The sequence below is a fragment of the Rhinichthys klamathensis genome, unplaced genomic scaffold (genome assembly GCF_029890125.1).
Source record: "Rhinichthys klamathensis goyatoka isolate OS25496 unplaced genomic scaffold, OSU_Roscu_1.1 h1tg000449l_1, whole genome shotgun sequence".
NCBI classification, from domain to species: Eukaryota; Metazoa; Chordata; class Actinopteri; order Cypriniformes; family Leuciscidae; genus Rhinichthys; species Rhinichthys klamathensis.
The window spans coordinates 554839-574711 of record NW_026606942.1 but is presented as its reverse complement, the minus strand read 5'-3'; the positions used below and the strand labels follow the sequence as shown (position 1 = coordinate 574711).

The 19873-nt window shown below is 37.3% G+C and overlaps 1 protein-coding gene across 1 annotated transcript in view; it reads left to right on the top strand.

Moving 5' to 3' along the window:
* The first annotated feature begins 8821 nt into the window (after positions 1 to 8821).
* trak1a (trafficking protein, kinesin binding 1a) overlaps positions 8822 to 19873 on the top strand; it is a 60566-nt gene continuing 49514 nt past the window's right edge. The window contains exon 1 of the mRNA XM_056236497.1: positions 8822 to 9010. The gene's annotated coding sequence lies outside the window, so the exon portion shown is untranslated. The remainder of the gene's footprint in view (positions 9011 to 19873) is intronic.

The window sequence follows — 19873 nt, the reverse complement described above, 5'->3', positions numbered from 1 at the left end:
CTTTGGTATGTCAATTATGACGAATAAAAATAATTATTGCATTTAAATAGTTTGTATCATAAAGTAATGTATTTTTCTATCGTACACTAAGCATTTTGTCATGTCCCTGCATGAGGCACTTCACTCAATTTGTACTTTTGTAATTTGTACAGACTTGTAAATATATATTACTTTGTTATTGCATTTTTTTGTATTTTTAAATAATATTAAATACGCTGTGCATTTGCTCTTGGAAACATTGTGTTGCAGGCAAGGTGGTTCTGTAGTCAAAGTATTCCATAATCCAACAAATGTTTAGAAATCTGACGTGTGTGAATGTTTCATGAATTAGGATCTGAATGACGTCATCAGCATCTGAAATGATAAAGTCTAAAACCTGAGACTCTTTATTTTCTCACAAAAACGGCTTACCTCCTCCTAACATATTGAGGAAACTGAGCAGTTATGGAAGAGATTGTGCAGTCTATTGGTTGGCATGTGAACTAAAATTCCCACTCATAACACCAGCATGAGGCATTGTTTCTGATGTGTGATCCTGTTGAGTCAGCAGGTGTTTTGTTTTGAGTATACACATACACCATAGAATTCTTAGATGTGTTTTTCATTTGCCTGCATCTGATCTTTATACCTGAGCTTATAGACAGACAAGAGGTTAAAAGCATCGCATATCCCTTTGGAACATGAGACGGCTCTGAGCTGCAGGAGTGCAAGAATGGTGTTGAATGGGGACCAAACCATTGGGGAGTTGTGGTGATTGTAGTCCATTACTCACACATTGACTGAATATCTTTTGTTATGGCTTAAAGATCCCCAAATGTTTGCTGAAAGTTGAGATTTCCTAATAGAACTGCTGGTATTCAATAGGTAAACTGATGAGTTATCAGGCCAAAAAGCAGCATATGAAGCATCACAAGCAGTGCAGGACATCATTTAGTATTGTAAGCTGTAAGTCTGAGGTGAGAACAAACGTGTTTATTACCTGTCTGAAGGCTTTTGTTCAATCAGGTTTAAATTACAATACAAACATAATCTGTGTTCTTATTTCTAAATCTATCTAAATGTGTCAGGTTTAAGGTCAGTAGGCTAAGAGTTTTAATGTCACAGCTGGCCGCCTTTTGTTTGGGTTGTAATCGGGATGTATTGGGATTCTTTGTTTTTTAATAGGAGTGGGATTCTGGCTCAGTATCACCATCCTGATAATGCAACACTGAGCAGAACTCTACCATGTGGTTTATTGCCAAAAACATAGTTTACATAGAACCTTAGTCTTGTATGTGTTAGGTTAGGCAAGGTTTTTTTTTTTCTTTGGCAGATTAAATGTACATGCAGTACTTGGTAATAAGATTTTTAAAATGTTTTTCAAATTAGTATTTTATGCTCACCACGGCTTTTTTTAAATAAAAAATACAGTAAATCAGTAATATATGGGCTGGCAGTGATTAACCACGCACTTGTCGTGAAATTAAGCATACATTTATCTTGTTTAACAGGTTAATTTTGTCATTATTTGCTGTATATCTAGCAAAGTAAACCAGCTGATTCTCACAGAACTGTATTTTTTTGGTAGGTAAATCTAGGCGTCTTTCCAAAAAAAGGACACTTAGAGACTTTGAGACAAATTTTGAATTAATCGCATCGCATGTGTTAATCAGTAACCATTACTTCAGTCTGTAGTGTCACATGATCCTTCAGAAATCATTCAAATATGCTAATGTTGTGCTCAGGAAACTTTTTACAATTATTATTAATGTTAAAACCAGGTGTGCTTTTTTGTGAACTGTGGTTCTCATTTTATCAGGATTCTTTGATGAATAGAAAGTGAAAAGATTTCAAATAGAAATCTTTTGTAACAATATCTGTCACTTGTGATCTGTCATTTAGTACTACCCTTCAGAAGCTACTTATTCATACACAATTGAATGCAATACCCAATATCTAACATTTATATAACATTATTACTATAAAAATGCCACTCTGGGACTTTGAATTGATTCACATCAATGAGCTGGATTTGCCAAATGAATTTAACACCTGAAACGTCCTAAAATTGATCAACTTTTGAAGTTTGAATCAAAGACATTCAAACATCACTTTCTTAGTGCTGTCACACTTGCAAGGGGACTTGTGAATGATTAGGATTAAAATTGAAATATTCCCAATGTTGTTTAATTTTGCCTCTGATTTGATGTTGATAAATTAAGGCAAGTATTAAGTAAGCACATAATAGCATGTGTGCTCTTTCAGTGAAGGGTGTCTGTGTAAAAGTACAACATTGTGCATTGTGAACAATCAACTACAGTCCAGCATACAGGAAGTCCCCTCCACTGCAGTGTTGTGTTGTGTCCTATCCCCATGTTGTGGTTCTACAGTAAGAAGCTGCTCTGGGTGGTCCAAGCCATTGTTTAGTGCAAAATATAACGGTAAATCTGATTAAGACATCTAGGGAGGTGCAGTGAAGGATCATTCCTCATTATGACTAAATAGGAAAAACATTCAGAATTTTCCAAACCCTACATTTACAGCATTGCTGTTAAAGTCTTTCTTTTTGTTAGTATAATAAGGTGACTAGTTTGCACAAAGGCTTTGAGAGTTAATATTTGCCCATGGCAGCCGGTTATGATGTCATGATGGTCCCATTCACAGTTTCTTGGATTTGTGTGCGGTTCTTTGAAATAATTACCGTCAGAATGATTAGGCAATGCCTCTTTGTAAAAGTGTAATCGCTCGGAGACAGACATTTTATGGTCTTGCAGGGTAGAATTGACTTTGATATGAACATGCAGAATCTTGTTGCTGCAGGCACAAAAACAAAAATAGTTTTGTAATCCTGTGTCTGTTCTTGCTAAATGTTTGAATTTGAAGGTGGATGCAATGTGCTCATGTTAAGGCAGGTTTGTTTTTTATAGCAGCTTGCATTCACGTGGCCGTAACACAAGACCTGCCCCGGGCTGATGATGTCATGAGAATTCTCCTGACACATGGATGACTCTTTTAAGTCGACATGAAACAAGGTTGCAAGGTTACGATAGTCTTTTCTTCACTATAAAATGTTCATATGAATTTACCTTTGAACAGTGACGGCGAGGTCAAAAGTGCCACTGTTTTCACATGTTTTGCAGAAACTGAGCAATTAGTTGATATGATTTTCGCGGTGCAGAAATTCAGTCATACAGTTTCACCAGATTTGGAAAGAGTTCATCCTTCTAGAATGATTGTGGAGATTTTGTAGGTGAGTGAATCTGAATAGAAACACAATTACAATAATTATAAATACAAGATGATGACCAAACAAATATGGTCTTCACTGTATAAATAAAATATAATCCATCTTTGTAAAAGCTACAAAAGTGATTTTCTTTGTATTTTGTTGTTTGAGTAACATTAATAACTCAGACAGCAGTGGGTAGCCTATATTAGGCTGCTGTCACTTTAAGACCTGATGCACTGGATCCAATAATGATACAAATCCGTTTTCTCTGTCTATTGTTTACGTTCATGTAAGCCATTAGCGACCGTGTTCATGAGAAAACTCTCCGAGACAGGCATTTTGACATAATTTTGCGTGTATATGTTCGTTCAAGCTTAAATAGACGATAAATGGAACATAATTCAGTGTTCACATGCTGTCTGTGCTGCTCTGTGTGTGCGCACAGAAAACAGTGCGCGAGTTCCAATTTGAGTTCTCTTTCGCATCTTTGTGAGCTCAAATGGTTTAAAATCGATTAAATGTTTACGACATGGCCACACACTTGAAGATTTTAAGGAAAATTGAGCACGGTTTGCAACCCCCAACGATCTGGGGGGTGTTGCCCGATTTGAAGCTTTACACAACCGACTTTTTGTCCAAAAAATCAATTGTGTGGTGGTGTCATTACGACTATTTTACTGTCGGAGCCCACACGATCCCAAATCGCAAATATAATACGTTTGATATTTACGACTCTTGATCGGGCTGCCTCTCAGTGATACCTGCGATAGCCAATGAGAGCGAGCTTCACCAACCGTATGTTGCGTGCTTCTATTGCTGAAACTTGGCAGCCACAAACATATTATTAAGAAATAAGATCATCCATATTTTTTTTTTTTCTCCTTTGTTTTTCTTCCCGTAAAACAAAACTCACGCCAGGAGAACCAGCTGACGACGTCGATCGTCCTCCATTTTTTTTTCTTCTTCTTAAGTCACGTTTGATCTTGCGAGTCACCGTGAGATCTCGTCTCACTGTGAAAATGTTACTACAATCGACAGGTGGTCTCGCAGTCCGGACGAATCTTCTAGCGCGTGCATTCGGTATCGGTTAAAATATCGGTTGAAACTGCATTATTTCTGTGGTCTCTCACAGTTCAAAATCGGTTAAGATTTGAAAATCGCTAAGTGTGTCCCAGGCCTTAACTGACAGGACCTAAAACACGTGCAAATCATAAACTTTCACTCTATGATGGTTAAACTTTGCAATTAATCTGAGAATTGTGTGCATTTCCAACCCAGTTGCCTGGTCTGTACGGATCACAGTATCAACTACGATCCCTATACTTGACATCACATGCATGTTAACACAACCAAAGGCACAAATGAATCATGATTGTTTTATTTGAGTTTGGGATTTTTAAGTGTGTGTGACAGCAGCTATTCGTCCAGATCTCTTCTGCCATGTGTGGATGCCATGGAAGCAGCACTTGGTGCAGTCGCCAAACTTTCCAAACACAGTCTCACATATAGATTAGACAATCTCCTCACCTTTTTTATTACTTATTTGAAATAGAAACACAATAATGCATGTTATGTAAATAAAATAATCACCCTTGAACATCTCACAAACGTGTAATGCTGAAGTTCAGTAACAGATTTGGTTAGTGGATATTTGGTTATTGTGTTGTACACAAATATTCCTTATCATTTTTTATGACCGTAAGGAACATGACGACTGAGATCGTCTGGCATAACTGTCAGCTCTCTCACACACCTATTAATTTACACAATTCTAATGAACAATTCTTAAAACATTTAGAAAAAGTGCTTTGGCAGACTATTTCAAACCCTTCTATAGTTATACTCCCTCTGATCTGACCTTCCCATTTGTGTACATGGATTACGTTATTTGTTACACTGATGAGTGTGAGGAGGAGTGTGATGCTTTGGAGTGAGGGAGAACTAGCGTTTCAAGGTTTTACTGCCCTCATTTATTCAATAACCTGTTAATCATGTACTTGACCTTTGTACTAAGTTTGACCACCTCATCAAGAGTTATACTGTTGATTCCCAGAACCTTAAAAGCACTCAGTTTGGATTCAGAAATCTGTCTAATGGTGCACCATTGGAAAATCCATGTTTCAAGAGAGAGTTTCCACAGAACGATGCACTATTGAGTAGAGCTACTCGATTGTTCAAAGATTGCGATCTCGATTCAAACACCCACATGATCTCATTCCGAAATGACAACGATTCGGCTGTCTATTATACTTTGACAAAATCCCACCGGAACAAATCTGAGTCGGTGCTGCCGCTGACCCAGACAGAGCAGTTATCATTATATTCGAAAACAAAACAATCTTGATTCTCAATTTTTCCAGAATCATGCAGCTCTGCTATTGAGTTTCATTAGGAAAGTCTGCCAGATCTGTCAGATGGTAAGCTTGAGAGAATATCCACGTCATGGTCATGCTCTTCATGGCTACATATTATTACATGAGCTCATAATTCTTAGTGATAAATAAAAAGGGGTGAGAATGGACACCAGTGCTTTCTGAATGGAAAAATCTGTTCTTATGGGTGTGTGTTGCTAGAAATTGGAAAATGTGGCTCATAAATCTAGTCTAGCCTCAAGTAAAACTGTATCTTAAAGCAGTTCCACTTTTTTTGTTAAGCCTATGGAATTGTTAATGTTTACTTTGTCAGAAGTATTTTAATATTTTAAAACTTTAATAGGTACAGAATTTTTCTGAGTGTATGTGAGTCCCCTGATGTCCAATGGCCTTAAAAGGGATGGCTCTTTTTATCCTCATTTACTGACCCTCTTAACAACATTTTTACATTCATTAAAAACTGTTAACAACATTTTGAAGAATGTTGTTAACAGTTTTGTCATTACGGACTCCAAATATCCAAACAACACTCAAAATATCTTATTTTATGTTCCACATAAGAAATAAAGTCAGACAGGTTTAAAACAACATGAGGATAAGTAAATTATAAGAGAATTCATATTTTTGGATAAATAGTCCCTTTAATGTAATAAAAGTTCAATTAAATCTACTAGCCTGGTTAAAACCAGACCATTCTCAGTTGTAACTGAGTTATGGTCTGGCAAAGCGTCATAGACAAATCATTTCCAGAGGGGCGTCACCAACGGACGTCGCGGATAGACCTAAACCCAATCGGAGCGATGAAGGAGATGACGTATGCAGAGCGGGCGGAGAAACATCTCCGTGTGTTGTTCTTTGCTCGGTTTTTAACAAAAAGGAAACGTTCAAATCGCTTAAAACAGACGTGATAGCTGATTCGAACGAGTGATGTTCGACGGCGGCATCCATCTTTGTAATGTAGGCTACAAAATCTGCTTCAAAATCCCAGCGCTGTCGTCATCGTGTAAAGCCCGCCCCAACGTTTCTGATTGGTGCCTCGATTTCAGCGGATTGGAAATGGGCTTGAATGAGCTCTTTGCCAGACTAACTTTCAGAGCAAATCTAAATTTGCCGGAAGTTGTCGGGGCTTTCCCAGGCTATAAATCTACAGCATCTGACAAAAAAAAAATCATGTTTAATGCACATACAGTGAAAGTCTTCGAGGCTAGACATTCCATTTGTCAAAAGGTATTTCTGGTTATTAAATCACATCGCTTGGGCCGTAAAGTTGATCTATAAAACATCTTTTCTAGGTGAATGAACATCTAATAACACATAATCACTGTAATTGTGGTATTTTTTCTAATTCATACTGTATGTGTTAATGGCCTCTTGTGTCAAGCCAGGGACTCAAAAATTCAAACATGTAGCATGGTACAGTGTCTTGCCCTATAGAGTTTCATTATATGCATGATTTTACAAACTGAGGGATGAGTCAAATTCATGTTCTGCTGTAACCAACAGCATCTCACCAACTGTTCACAGTAGATCATTGCCAGCTTCTAAAGCCAGCTTGTGTGTGTGTGTGTCATGTGTAATGTGCCTATGTCTGTGTCTGTTTGTGTGTGTGTGTGTGTGTGTTGACCCTAACACCAGGAGTGCGTGCCTGATCATTCTAGACCATTCAATGAATGATGCAACAAACCGCATTGTGCTTTAATGTCTATTACTACACACATTACTTTTCTCACTAGCAAATCCATTCAGGAAGCTCAACCGCATCTTTATCAGCAATAGTCTTTGTTAGCACAGTACTGCTTTAACAATGAATTCTACTGTGTTGTGGCCTTGGTTGACCAAGACTGGGATTGATTGCTGTAACATACAGCACAGCTCTGGCAGTCCTAATGGCTTTGTCTGGTCGATTTAGGGTTAACTGCTGATCCCAGTACAGCAGTAAATCACAGCACTGATTGAATGGAACTGGGAGCTGAACACAGGCTGATTTCAATCTTTATCAGCTAAATTAATTGTTGTATTGATTTGTTGGGCTTTTCTGAGATTCTTTGTGGCGTTTGCTGTGCAACACATGTGGTAGATTTGTTTATCCATTTATAATAAGTGTCAAAGATAAGGATGTAACAGATCCACTGGAGGCGAGTGTAGACAAACCCAAGTGCAGTTTTATTTAAATCCAAACATGTACAAAATATCAAACTAAACAAAGAGTTGACTTAACTTCCTAAACATGAACAGAACTCACCAACAGCGGTTACACTGACAATACTCGCCAAGAGACAATGGAAACATGAGGGCTATTTACACAAAGACAAGACACACCTGAAAGCAATGAAAAATGAACCAATGAGAACGTGACAATGAAACAAGGGAACCAATCAGAACATACACAAGAGACTAGGGAAGCACATGACAAACCAGGAAACCATGACTGAGACTAAATTACAAAATAAAAGACATGAAACGTGAAAGTGAAAACAAAACCCAAACCAACGTGGCAAAGGACAAGAAAAAAGCTTTTAAAATCTTTGTTCTAAAGTCCATGTTTCACATTTAAAAATGAAAAAGCTTTATGCCATTTACGACAAAAATCTTTACCTGCTCAAATGTTGTTTGTTATAACAGTCAGGTAAAACATGAGTAAACCGATATTAATCATTATTTTTTGACATTTTTAAATATATTTTTTAAAGTTACCAATATTTTACACACCTCAGGAATTGTTGCACCGCATAATTTTGTTGGCCATGCCACATTACTTTGATTTGACCAAAGTTTTTAAACATTTAAAAAAAGGCATAACCTTTTCTTGTAATTCCTTTCCTTTCCAAAAAAAAAGTGAATTAATAATAAATATTTATAAACATTCTGGTGTTTTGTTTTTAAGAAATATAATACAAGATTATGCCTTTTATTAGTAAGTAATAAAGTTTTATTTTCAAGAATTCCATCCTTTCAATGAGGATTGTTTCTTGAATATGATATCAGCACAGTTGTTTTCTTCTGACATTTTTGATAAGCTGAAGGATATTGATGCTGAGACTCCTTTCAAAATCTGTCAAACCTATTATTCTTTTAAACAAACCTCCATCCTGTGACTTGAGCGACTGTTGGCTTTACATTACCTTCCCTTTCCTCTCCAGATCCGTCCTATCAGAGATGCTCTTGATTCTCTGACAGAGAGTTAGCACGTGTCTGCTGTTCCCTATGGCTCCTGGGGTTGACCTGTGAAAAGCAGTCAAGCTGGACACCGTGGTATCGCCCCCCACTGCCACAGCCTCTGCCCGGCCCGTCCCGCTCTCCCCCCGGAACCCTCATCAGTGCCTCTGGAACCAACCCACCACTGCTCCAGACCACCAGGAGGAGCAGTATGTAAGCGAGACCACTGCCAATGATGCCTCCAGGATTTGCAGAGATGCAGGGACCATCACAGGTCAGAGTGTACAAAGTTTGGGGATTAGCCCTGTCCCAAATGGCACACTTTATATGCACTTACGATCTTGTGGACTTGGTCAATGGCCGCTGTGTGCGCGTTGTCGTGCGCATTTTGTCATTTTGGGCTGCTCGAGAGCGCCTCCTTTGTGGTCAATGAATATGCAAATTAGCCCTGCCTCCACTCACTCACACCAGCTCAGAGATCCACTTGTTGATGATCACACCTTGGGTTGACGTGATTGGTTACAAGATAGTTTGTGATGTCAGAAACACCAGCGATTTCAAAACGCGTTTTTGAGACTGTCTTTGGTTCACTGCAGTTTTAAGGTTAAAATACGCCGCAATGGTGTTGACATGGTTTGGTCTTACTAAAATCATATTAAAAACACCACATAAGCATATAAACAACATTAAAATCTTGATTTTCACCACTTGGGGACTTTAATATAGACTTGGTGTAATTTAACTGATAATAGTGAAGAGGTTACAAAAGCTAAAAAAAAAAAAAAAAAGAAAGAAAATGACCATTTTTATACTTTTATACTTGCCTAGTACACATAATTCACTCATAATTGAACAAAAAAAATGTATGTGACACTGTTAATCTGCCAAGTGTCATTATTGTCACAATTTTGGACAATATTTCTAAAGTGATTTCCCTTTTAGGCCTGTTTATGGATGGTGAACTGTAAAACCATTCTTGCATAAATTGCCACATTCATACAGTGAACCGGTTTTTGATAACTATTTACACAAAAACATTTTTTAATTCTGTGTTTCTTGGACCATGCATGTACATCACTTTTGGAAAAAGTGAGAAATTATAAATGTCTGCTTATTGAAAAGAAACCGGTTGCTTCTAATAAGCCTTTCTGAACTTACTAAGTGTAGTAACTCCCTTCAGTTTTTCTGCATGAGTAATGCTGTACGCACAGCTTACACACACACACACACACACAGGGCCGTTTGGACTCCATTATTTATGAAACTAGGCCACTTCAAGAGGCATAAAGTTTATTACCTGCCATGCACCAACACTGATGCCTGACCTGTGCTGTCATTGGTCTCATGTTTCTTTAGCTTCAGTTCTGTCATTATGATCTTAAAGATGATGAATGATTATTATTATTATGTGACACATTCAACTGATCTTGGGTCAGCAGTAAAAGACTTGTAAAGAATACATCTTTATTCCAGTGTTGTAGAGGTGCTCAGGTCTAGCATTTAGACTTCAATGATGATATGCAGACGTCTGGGGTATACATAAGTTCTAGTGTTGTCAAAAGTACTTGTAGTTTGGTACCAAGTTGGTACTAAAATAATAACAAATTTAACAATGCCAGCTTTTTTAGCAGTAACAGTATAGAACAGAATCAATCTGGTACCCGCTAGGCGGCTACTTTTACGCAGTCTCGTGCGTATTTGTATGTATACTGTGTTAAAAGCGTCAAAGGTTTCTCAATACAAAGTATTTTCTGAAGCATTGAGCATTCTAGCCGATTGAGTGCATGAATGCAGTGGCCAATCTGAGGTTTTTAAGTTAATCAGAAGAATTTATTAAATACTGCTTAAAACGCCCACTTTTTTAGCACAAACTCAGGGACTATAACTAGTAAAGAGGAAGTGATGATCGGGTAGCGCTTTGGCTTGAACTATGCCGGCTGTATCGAAGCTGACAGAATTTGAAAACTGAGACATTGTTTCATTTCAAAAGTAACAAAGCACAAATCTTATTGCGATTGTTGGTTCAGAGACGTGTTACAAATAATGTTTAGTGAAGTTTTGTTCAAGCATAATTAACTGAAAACAGCCAAGACTAAAAGATTAATCTGAGATTTAAGAATCACTATCAGGTCAAATAAAATGATCGGTTAAAATTGATTAATCAGCATTGTCAACCCAGCTTGGTGTTGGTATACCGACTACAGAAATGTTGGTATTTTGACAACACTAATGCATGTGCCCCAGAATCATGCCATTGGTTGAGCCAGTGCTCATGTGTCGTATCTGTCAAATTCTAGGGACATTTATAGTGTATTAAAAAAAAAACGTGACCTGCAATTAATGAATCATGTTGGATTTGCTTTTAGTGTCTGAGCTGAGTTTGTATTATGGTTTTGAAAGGAAAGTCCCTCCACTGGTGGTCTAATCTAATCTGGCCTGAACCAAGCTCAAAGATCTCGTCATGCGTCAACGTTAATGACTAGCATGGACTGCTCAGTGTTCATTGTCTGGTTTGCAGTATGAAGTACTTTCATTTTCATTATAGAAGAATACATTTCAATCAGGTAAAAGCATCTCAATCCATTGTGTGTGTGTGTGTGTGTGTGATACATGGGCAATAGCATAGCAGTGTGTTTGAATAGGACTGCACATTCAAATGCTTTCATTCCATTCATTGGAGAGAAATGCCTTACACCAAATGAACGTAACTGGCAAGTGTAACTGAATTTTTGGCACCAGTTTTTGGCTGTCGTAGTTTTTCCTGTTGTCTCCTGGAGACACATTGTGTGAGGCCTTGACAAAAAGGCTCTCATGAATTTTCTCTGCTCGTCTTTAAGGGTCTGTAGTTGTGTAACCCTATTATGTTTATGTGTGATTAGAATTCAAACTGAAGATGAACGTTTTTGGCCACTTAGTTTACAATGTCCCCAAAGAAAAGGGGAGGATGGGAAAGATCTTTTTTTTTCCCTCACCATCATTCTGTATTGGATATTTAATTGCAAACTCTAATTAGATAGCATGGTCAAATGTAATCTTTAGGAAATCTCAAAAAGAATATGCCCTTTTAAAAATATATATATATATATTATAATGTTTTGATGCCTAAATTCCCATCCCAGGTGTATATGACGTATATGTATATGATGGCGGAAGCATATTATAACTTTGTTTGTGGTCGGCTGAAAGAAGAAGGTCATATACACCTAGGATGGCTTGAGGGTAAGTAAATAATTTAAATTAAAAATAAGTTTCTTTAATATCATTGCATCCTTAATGTTGACTGAGGTCCAAAGCATTTGAGTTTATTGTGGGTATTAAATGAGTTGAGGGTGATGGGTTGGTTTTGTCTAGGGTGAATACTTTAGCGGGAATCACTGACTATGATATAATCCATTCAAGACCCTTTGTGAGATTTCCTCTGCTATCATCACAGATTCTCAGTTGGCTGAATTTGCATAGTGCAAATTCTGTGCTGCCATTTCCTCCTGCTCCTGACAAGTAGCCCTTAATGAAACAGCGAGAGACTTCCTACTCATCACCTTATAAAAATGTACAATTTCCCAGTTGAGTTTGCGGTTGATTTGTTGGGACTTCTGTAGTAGTGTTACTACAGGAATCATAGCCAGATTTTGACATTCTCATAAGTTGCTAATATGGGTGCTTTGACATGGTGTTGCTACTAGGGTTGTTAAGGCATTTTTTGTTGTTTTTAGTATGTTGCTATGGTGTTCTGTGTGGTTGCTGTCAAGTCATTGATAATTTACGCCATGGGTGTCCAATCCTGCTCCTGGAGGGCCACTGTCCTGCAGAGTTCATCCCCAACCCCAATTAAACACACCTGAACCAGCTAATCAGGGTAGAGGCAAGTTGGAGCTAAACTCTGCAGGACAGTGGCCCTCCAGGAGTGGGTTTGGACACCCCTCTTGTCTCCTTCCCTGCTGGAAACTTCCAGGCAGATGTTTTGGAGCTGGTTGGAGCTACACTCTGCAGGACAGTGGCCCTCCAGGACAGAGTTTGACACATGTGGCTTATGGGATTTTTATGCCTGTTTATCGTTTACTAGGGGAAAATCATAACTCTGATCACTCAGTAAGTGATTTCTTGTTGTCTCTCGGTTTTGTTTTGGTCTGTGTGATTTCTCCCACTGCCAGTTCACCCAATAGTATTTCGACACTCCGGGATGCCAGTTGGCAGGAAACACAGCGTATCGCAGCGTTGGAAAAGAGCGAACAAACTAGGTCTGAGATTGCAGATTCCACACAACCTAAAAAGCCTCGATATATCCATCTAAAAATTCTTACAGACAGCACCTTTAAGTTTTAGTTTCAGTTATTTTAGTAACTTAAAGGCACTGTATGTAAGTTTCGCCGCTAGAGGTCGCTTTTTCAAAACATAACAAAGGCGTAGCTGGATGGCGCTGTGAATGAGCATGGAATCATGGGAGTTGTCATCTTCACCTCCACAGCCGATGGAAAGCTATCCCACAGGACTCAGTCAGGCAGAAATCATGTTCAAGGATGAGCTAATGTAGTAAAGTTTTATTAACGTTATTGTGGTATGAAGCCTGGGACATTTTACGTTGCTGTTTTTATTATATTATATACCGCAGTCGACCGCTGCCGCTCCTTTTATTTTGTTGTTTATTTTACGTTTAAACGTTTTACGCCTGCCTTCTTCGTCCTTAACGTCCTTCTTCCCTGAACTTGAACTTTGTTAGTTACGTTTGATCACTTAAATTCACTTTATTTATTTTCATTTGAATAAAACAGCTGCAAGTGATGAATGTTTTACTTGGTCAAAACAATCATACTAAAATACGCTTGAGTGTGTTGAAAGTCGTAATAACGTTACTCTGTGCGTTCGCTTGGTGAATATCATAAATAATAAAAGCTGGATGACTTGTGTTGCTAAATGGTATGCAGTTTATTTTAAAATATAGTGTATGGTGGAGAAAATGGTGTATTATTGTTACTACAAATAAAGCTCTTTCTGATTTTGCTATGTTAGCCACTTGACAAAATAGTGTTGTCTCTGAGGCATGGTACAAACATGTTACTCACAGTAAATCAAGAAAACAAGACATTCAAACAATAAGACTAACCGTGTTGAGCTATATAACCAGAGCCGGACAGTAACGGAGTACATTTACTTGAGTACAGTACTTAAGTACAATTTTGAGGGATCTGAACTTTACTCAAGTACATTTGAGAGGCAAATATTGTACTCTTTACTCCAATACATTTCTATCCACAACCGTGAGTACCCGAGTAAAAAAAAAGCAAAATCTCGGAAACCCTCAATTTGTTGTTTCCCTCTCAAACGTGATTGGATTGTGCAGGCGCCACTGATTGGGACAGCCTATCAGCAATCACTTTCAGCTTTCCGCCAAAGTCAACTCCATGGTCAGATTTTATACCCTAGAATGTTTTTTTTTATTATTTTATAATGTTTCCTGGGTTACCCTTATAATGTTAGTATGTTTTTTAGATAAACAATAATCATAATTTAGAAATAAATAGCATTTTTCCTAGCCTGCTTTTAGCCTCTGATTTGAACACTCTGTTTGAAGGGGCGTGTCTGCTGTGGGATTCAGTGTAACCGCGGCCACTGCTGTGATTGGCTGACATGCTTGCATATGAAATAGCTAGTACGCATTACATGTGAAACTCTCTCCCGAATACTTTTACTAGTGCTATTATACGTTTTTACTATAACAGCTATCGAGATTAACGAATCGTGAGATGTTTTTAAAGTATTTAGATCTATTCCCATCACATAAAATGTTGCCGTGATGAGCATTGAGCAGATGACAGTGTGTTGATCGCGAGAATGAAGATCTTATCATTGCAAAGCAGTTTCTGCACTCTCTCTGCTTTCACCAATGCAAACACGATGATGTAAATACAGTAAGAGCTTCGTTGTGCAGTAACGTGCGTCATTGATTTCATAACGAGTTTGGCAAGTGTCCAGATAAACTCGCGCTGTGTGGAAAGATTGTTCTTTGATCGCTTTCTGTATATAATTTGTTCACAATTTAAATACGATTATTTTCATCCTACTAAAAGAAACGATGTGAAGCTGATATTTTAGTCACTGGCTTAACTTACTGATGCATAAACAGTATTGAATGATTTTGAGAGAAAGATTACCTGTCTGAACTTGAACAATTACACATCAGAAAGTGTTGCTTGGTAGCTCGATCCGAGGCCAGCTCTGTATTGGCCCAAGTTGAGGAAACAGTCGTCAGTGAAATTTCCAGAGAAAATAGAATTAACTCATTGTTTCTTCAGAGGCTCAGATGAAGGAACTAAACAATACTTTTGTGTTCATGTGTACATCCACACTGAGCAACTGCCATGCTTCGGCTGCGCAGTTCCGCCTGGCATTGAGGGCTGGCATTATGCAAATATTTGGAGGCGTACATATTAATGATCCCGAATATTGCGTCACAGTCGGTATTGTGTGGAGAACCGACCGTTTTTCAGGGGTGTTTTTCATAAACGTGAATTAAACGAGAACGCGAAAACAGTCCAGTTTGAGATTCACTCTATGTCATGTCCATGCACTGAACTCTTGTTATTTGACTATACCAAGGTAAATTCAATTTTGAATTATAGGTCACCTTTAATGTAAGCCAAGCATTTGGTTTGATGTTCTTGAGTATGTGGTGTGTTTAACACAGTCAGGTTCAAATGTGGCAGTGGCGTAGCCACGAGGGATTTCTGATTTCCTAAAAAAAAAAACTTTAGGAGGCAAAATATATTTTTACTAATTTTGTGAATTACACTGCGCAAACCAAAGTAGGCTACTACCCAGCGAATGAAGAAGGGTTGGCGCTCAGTCTCCACAGTACATAAAATATTATTTTTGTTTTATTTTATTTTTCCGGTTTGCATTTATGAGGAAAAAACAATGTTATGGACGTGTTCTCCGTTACGGACGTGAGCGCTCTGAAAGCGGCATAAAAAATGCTTTAAAACTTTCACAGAGACATCAAACAGAAAACACAAAACCTTTCTTTAACCTGAATTTCGTTTTGCATTAATTGTATCTTAATTTTAATCAATGTTTCATCAACCAATTGCCTGGGTTTAATAAATAAGAAGTAAATAGCAGACGATAGATAAGAAATGGAGGCGCCGGCTTGTGAACTGGATCTCGTCTCATAAATTAACCGAAACTCAGTGTATAAGGTAGCCTACTTGCCTCTCACAGATATGTCTACTTTTAAACAGAAAAAATCAAAACGAAAGAAAACAGACTACAGACTGTTCTCTGCTTATGTTATCCGTATGAAATGTGCATTTCTCTCTGGCGCGTTCACTACTGAAGATCGCGAGTCAGCATCGTCAACTTCATCTAGCCGACACTGACAAAGAAAACACTTGTTTATTAACAAGTGTTTATTAATAAACAATTAAAATATCTCCTTGCTATATTTTACATATTCATAATCATTCCTTTTGCCGGTTCTATGTGACAGCTTTTAGGTGCTTTATTGGCAGCGCCACCCTTACATGTGGTGTGTGTGTGTGTGTGTGTGTGTGTGTGTGTGTGTGTGTGTGTGTGTGTGTGTGTGTGTGTGTGTGTGTGTGTGTGTGTGTGTGTGTGTGTGTGTGTGTGTGTGTGTGTGTGTGTGTGTGTGTGTGTGTGTGTGTGTGTGTGTGTGTGTGTGTGTGTGTGTGTGTGTGTGTGTGTTGTCCCCGCATTTAAAGATGGGACCCCCAAAAAATTTAATTAAATTAAATAAAGCGACATGGTAAAAAGATGAAAATGACTTGATTTTACTTTCAATTCCTTTTACATTCTCCAAGGTATTAACATTAACATTTTTCATAACTCCATGTAGGACGTTTCTGTGCATAAATGTAAGCACTGTGGCAGTAGATTAGTAATGCAATATTTAGAAAATCTACTCTTGTACTCTTGATACTCAAGTACTTTTAAAAACAAGTACTTTAGTACTTTTACTTAAGTAGACATCTGAATGTAGTACTTTTACTTGTACTTGAGTAAAATTTAGCAAGGGGTATCTGTACTTTTACTCAAGTAACAAAGCTCTGTACTCTGTCCGCCTCTGTATATAACAATACTAGTTTTCTGTTGATAAAGGTATCCAAACAGTTGCTCAGTTGTCTAATAAGACACATAATATATTAAAGCTTCTTTGATGTTTTCTATGGTTTCTACGGAAGTAAAACCGTAAATCGAGGGTGACGTGTATATGACACTGGTTAAAATTACGGATTTCTCTGGATTTAAACATTGTTGGAAAAATTTGGGATAATGCAAGTACACAAGTCAACATAAAATGTATAACATTGTTTTAGTGGTTTTTGGATATTTTAAACCAAAAAAATCTTACATATTGTGCCTTTAAACTAAACGAAAGTGAGAAATGTTTCCTTGGTAACTAGATGAAATATAATTCTTTAAAAAAAATAAACATTTTATTTTAGTTAATGCTTATTTTATTTCAAGTAATGAAAAATAATACATTTATCATGGTTTTAATTTTATTTAACAGCAATAACCCTGATCCCAGCTTAGGGCTCTCTGTACTCCACAGGTAATAATGTCTTCAGTCAGCTTGATGATACATTGCTTCAAGGAAATGTGGTTGTGTTTTGTGACCAGCCCTTCCTCCACTGAAGGACAGGACAGACGGTGAATGAGTGAGATCATAGCTCCACCCCCCTCACGGCATTGTGTTTCCAGTGTTTTGCTTTCATTTGTGATGAGATTCGTCCGTCAGAGTGTTGTAATGCCACAGGCAGCTCATTAGCATATGGAAAGCTTTAGGTCATTTAACCTACTTTTCTTTACTCTGGACACAATTTCACAACATACTGCCATCTAGTGGATGTCCAGGGTTAATGTGACGGCCGTTATGTCCCACAGCAGGTCAAACGGCTATGGGCAGAGCAGTATAACCTGTGTACTTGTTCTGTTTAATGAGGGTTTGAGATGCAGCAGTCAAACTTGTCTGAAGAGCAGACGCTTATCTTATCTCTGAGCTGGCTTTCATCTTTGACCTTTGACCCATATGCATTAAATGAGTTTTAAATAGTTCTGTTACATGTTTTGTCTTTTTTTAATTCAGTCCATTTGCTACGATCTTTGACATAAAATTGCATTTACATCAAATGTCTGTAAACAATATGCTTGTGTTGTAATGTGAATGTGTCAGATTTGCAGAAATATGCTCTGGGAAGCTCAGACGTTTAAACGTTATTAATTAAAGCTTGATTATTTAACAGGATGCCTAACAGGACTGAACATAAATGGATAAAGTGAAGGATTTGAGAGTGATATGTCAGTTAGCTCCAACTTTCAGTTTTTGTATTTTTAACCGTCTTTTGAAATTAAGAATACATCATGTAGTTTTTATTTTTTTAACCATCTTTTGAAATTTGGATTACATCATATATTTTTCATAATGTATCAATCATATGTTTATATAATAAATCGTTATTTATGTGTGTTGGTGAATTTAGGTTTAGTGGGGACACTTTTTTCATCAAGTGTCCCAATCAACATGAATTATATATTTTTTTAAAAGTCTATTATATATATAACCAAATAATTGTAATAACCAAATAATTATATAGTATTTTATTGTGTATTGTTTCAATTGGTTTTCAACCATTTGAATTTCCATTTAGTTACTCAGTTTTTTTGTAATATCCATTTAAATATATATAAATGGCCTTTGTTATTTAAATGGATATTACAAAAAACTGAGTAACTTAATGGAAATTCAAATGGTTGAAAACCAATTGAAACGATACACAATAAAATACTATATAATTATTTGGTTGGTAAAGTAAAAGAAAACGTTTGTTAGAGTTTTCGCGTGTGTTTTGTACCCTTTTCATGGAAGCAAAAATCAACACGCAGTGTTTATGCGTGAAGTTTGTCACATGATGTACAAAAAGATGTTGCGACATCAAATGAACCTGTCAAGCAGTCTGTACTTTGCTCTAGTAACACCATCATTAGTGTTGCAATTGAACACTTTACATGTCAGACACCACTCATTCTTCCTCTGGCCACATTTTTATTTTCATTTTTAGCTTGTTTACTTGTTGAATTACAATAGGCTCTGAATTCTATTGTCTTCAGAAACAGGTCTGGTCTGGGTCAAGTCAACACTCACACTCATTCAGGGTCAAGGTTGTGTATGTGTACATGTGTGTTTAAGGTTAATACAGTTTTGTAAAGTCAACTTTAGCATTGTTTTGACACAGTTTCCAAGGTCACACTGCTTGTCCTGAGTCACAGGAAAGATTATCTCAGAATTCCCAAAACAGAAATACTGTTTGACTGCCGTTGCCGTAGTAATGTACCACTGATGTGTGGTTTGGCCAGGCTGGTCATGAAAGTCATGAAAACCTTTTGTGTTCTTAAGTAAATAGAGAACGCATTCATGCGGCATCACCACTTTCAATAGACTTAGTGATAACAAGATTTTTAATACAGTCTATCATAGTCAAAATAATTGATATGCTGTGTTAAAAATCCTCTTTTGACTATGTTCATCTATATTAGTTTGTAAATGCTGTCTTTTCTTAGGAGTTAGTGCTTTAGGTGTGCAGGTAATAATATAGTAACGTAATTCCTATCGCTTAATGAGTAGTGCTTTCTATCAGATAACTTTCTGTATTGTGTGTTTGCCATCTCTTAACCACAGCATCAGTGTCACGTGTGAAGCTAAAGCACTTTTGAAGTCACACTGGATAAGAGTGTCTACTAAATACTGTACTTTTACTTCGTCCACAATCCATCGTGTGTGGAGAGAGAAATTCTAGTTACAGTAAGTTATTGTTATAAGACTTGTTGTTGTTTTTTTTAAATATACCATATATATATATATATATATTTATATTGTGTGTGTGTGTGTGCGTCCGTCCGTCCGTCCGTCCTGGTGGACATTTTTTGGTCCCCATGAGGAAAACAGCTTCTTAATCATACTAAGTGATGTTTTTTGTAAAATACTAAAATGCAGAAAGTTTTCTGTGATGGGTAGGGTTAGTGTAAGGGGATAGAATTGACGGTTTGTACAGTATAAAAACCATTATGCCTATGGAATGTCCCCATACAACATGAAAACCCAACTTTGTGTGTGTGCCTACCT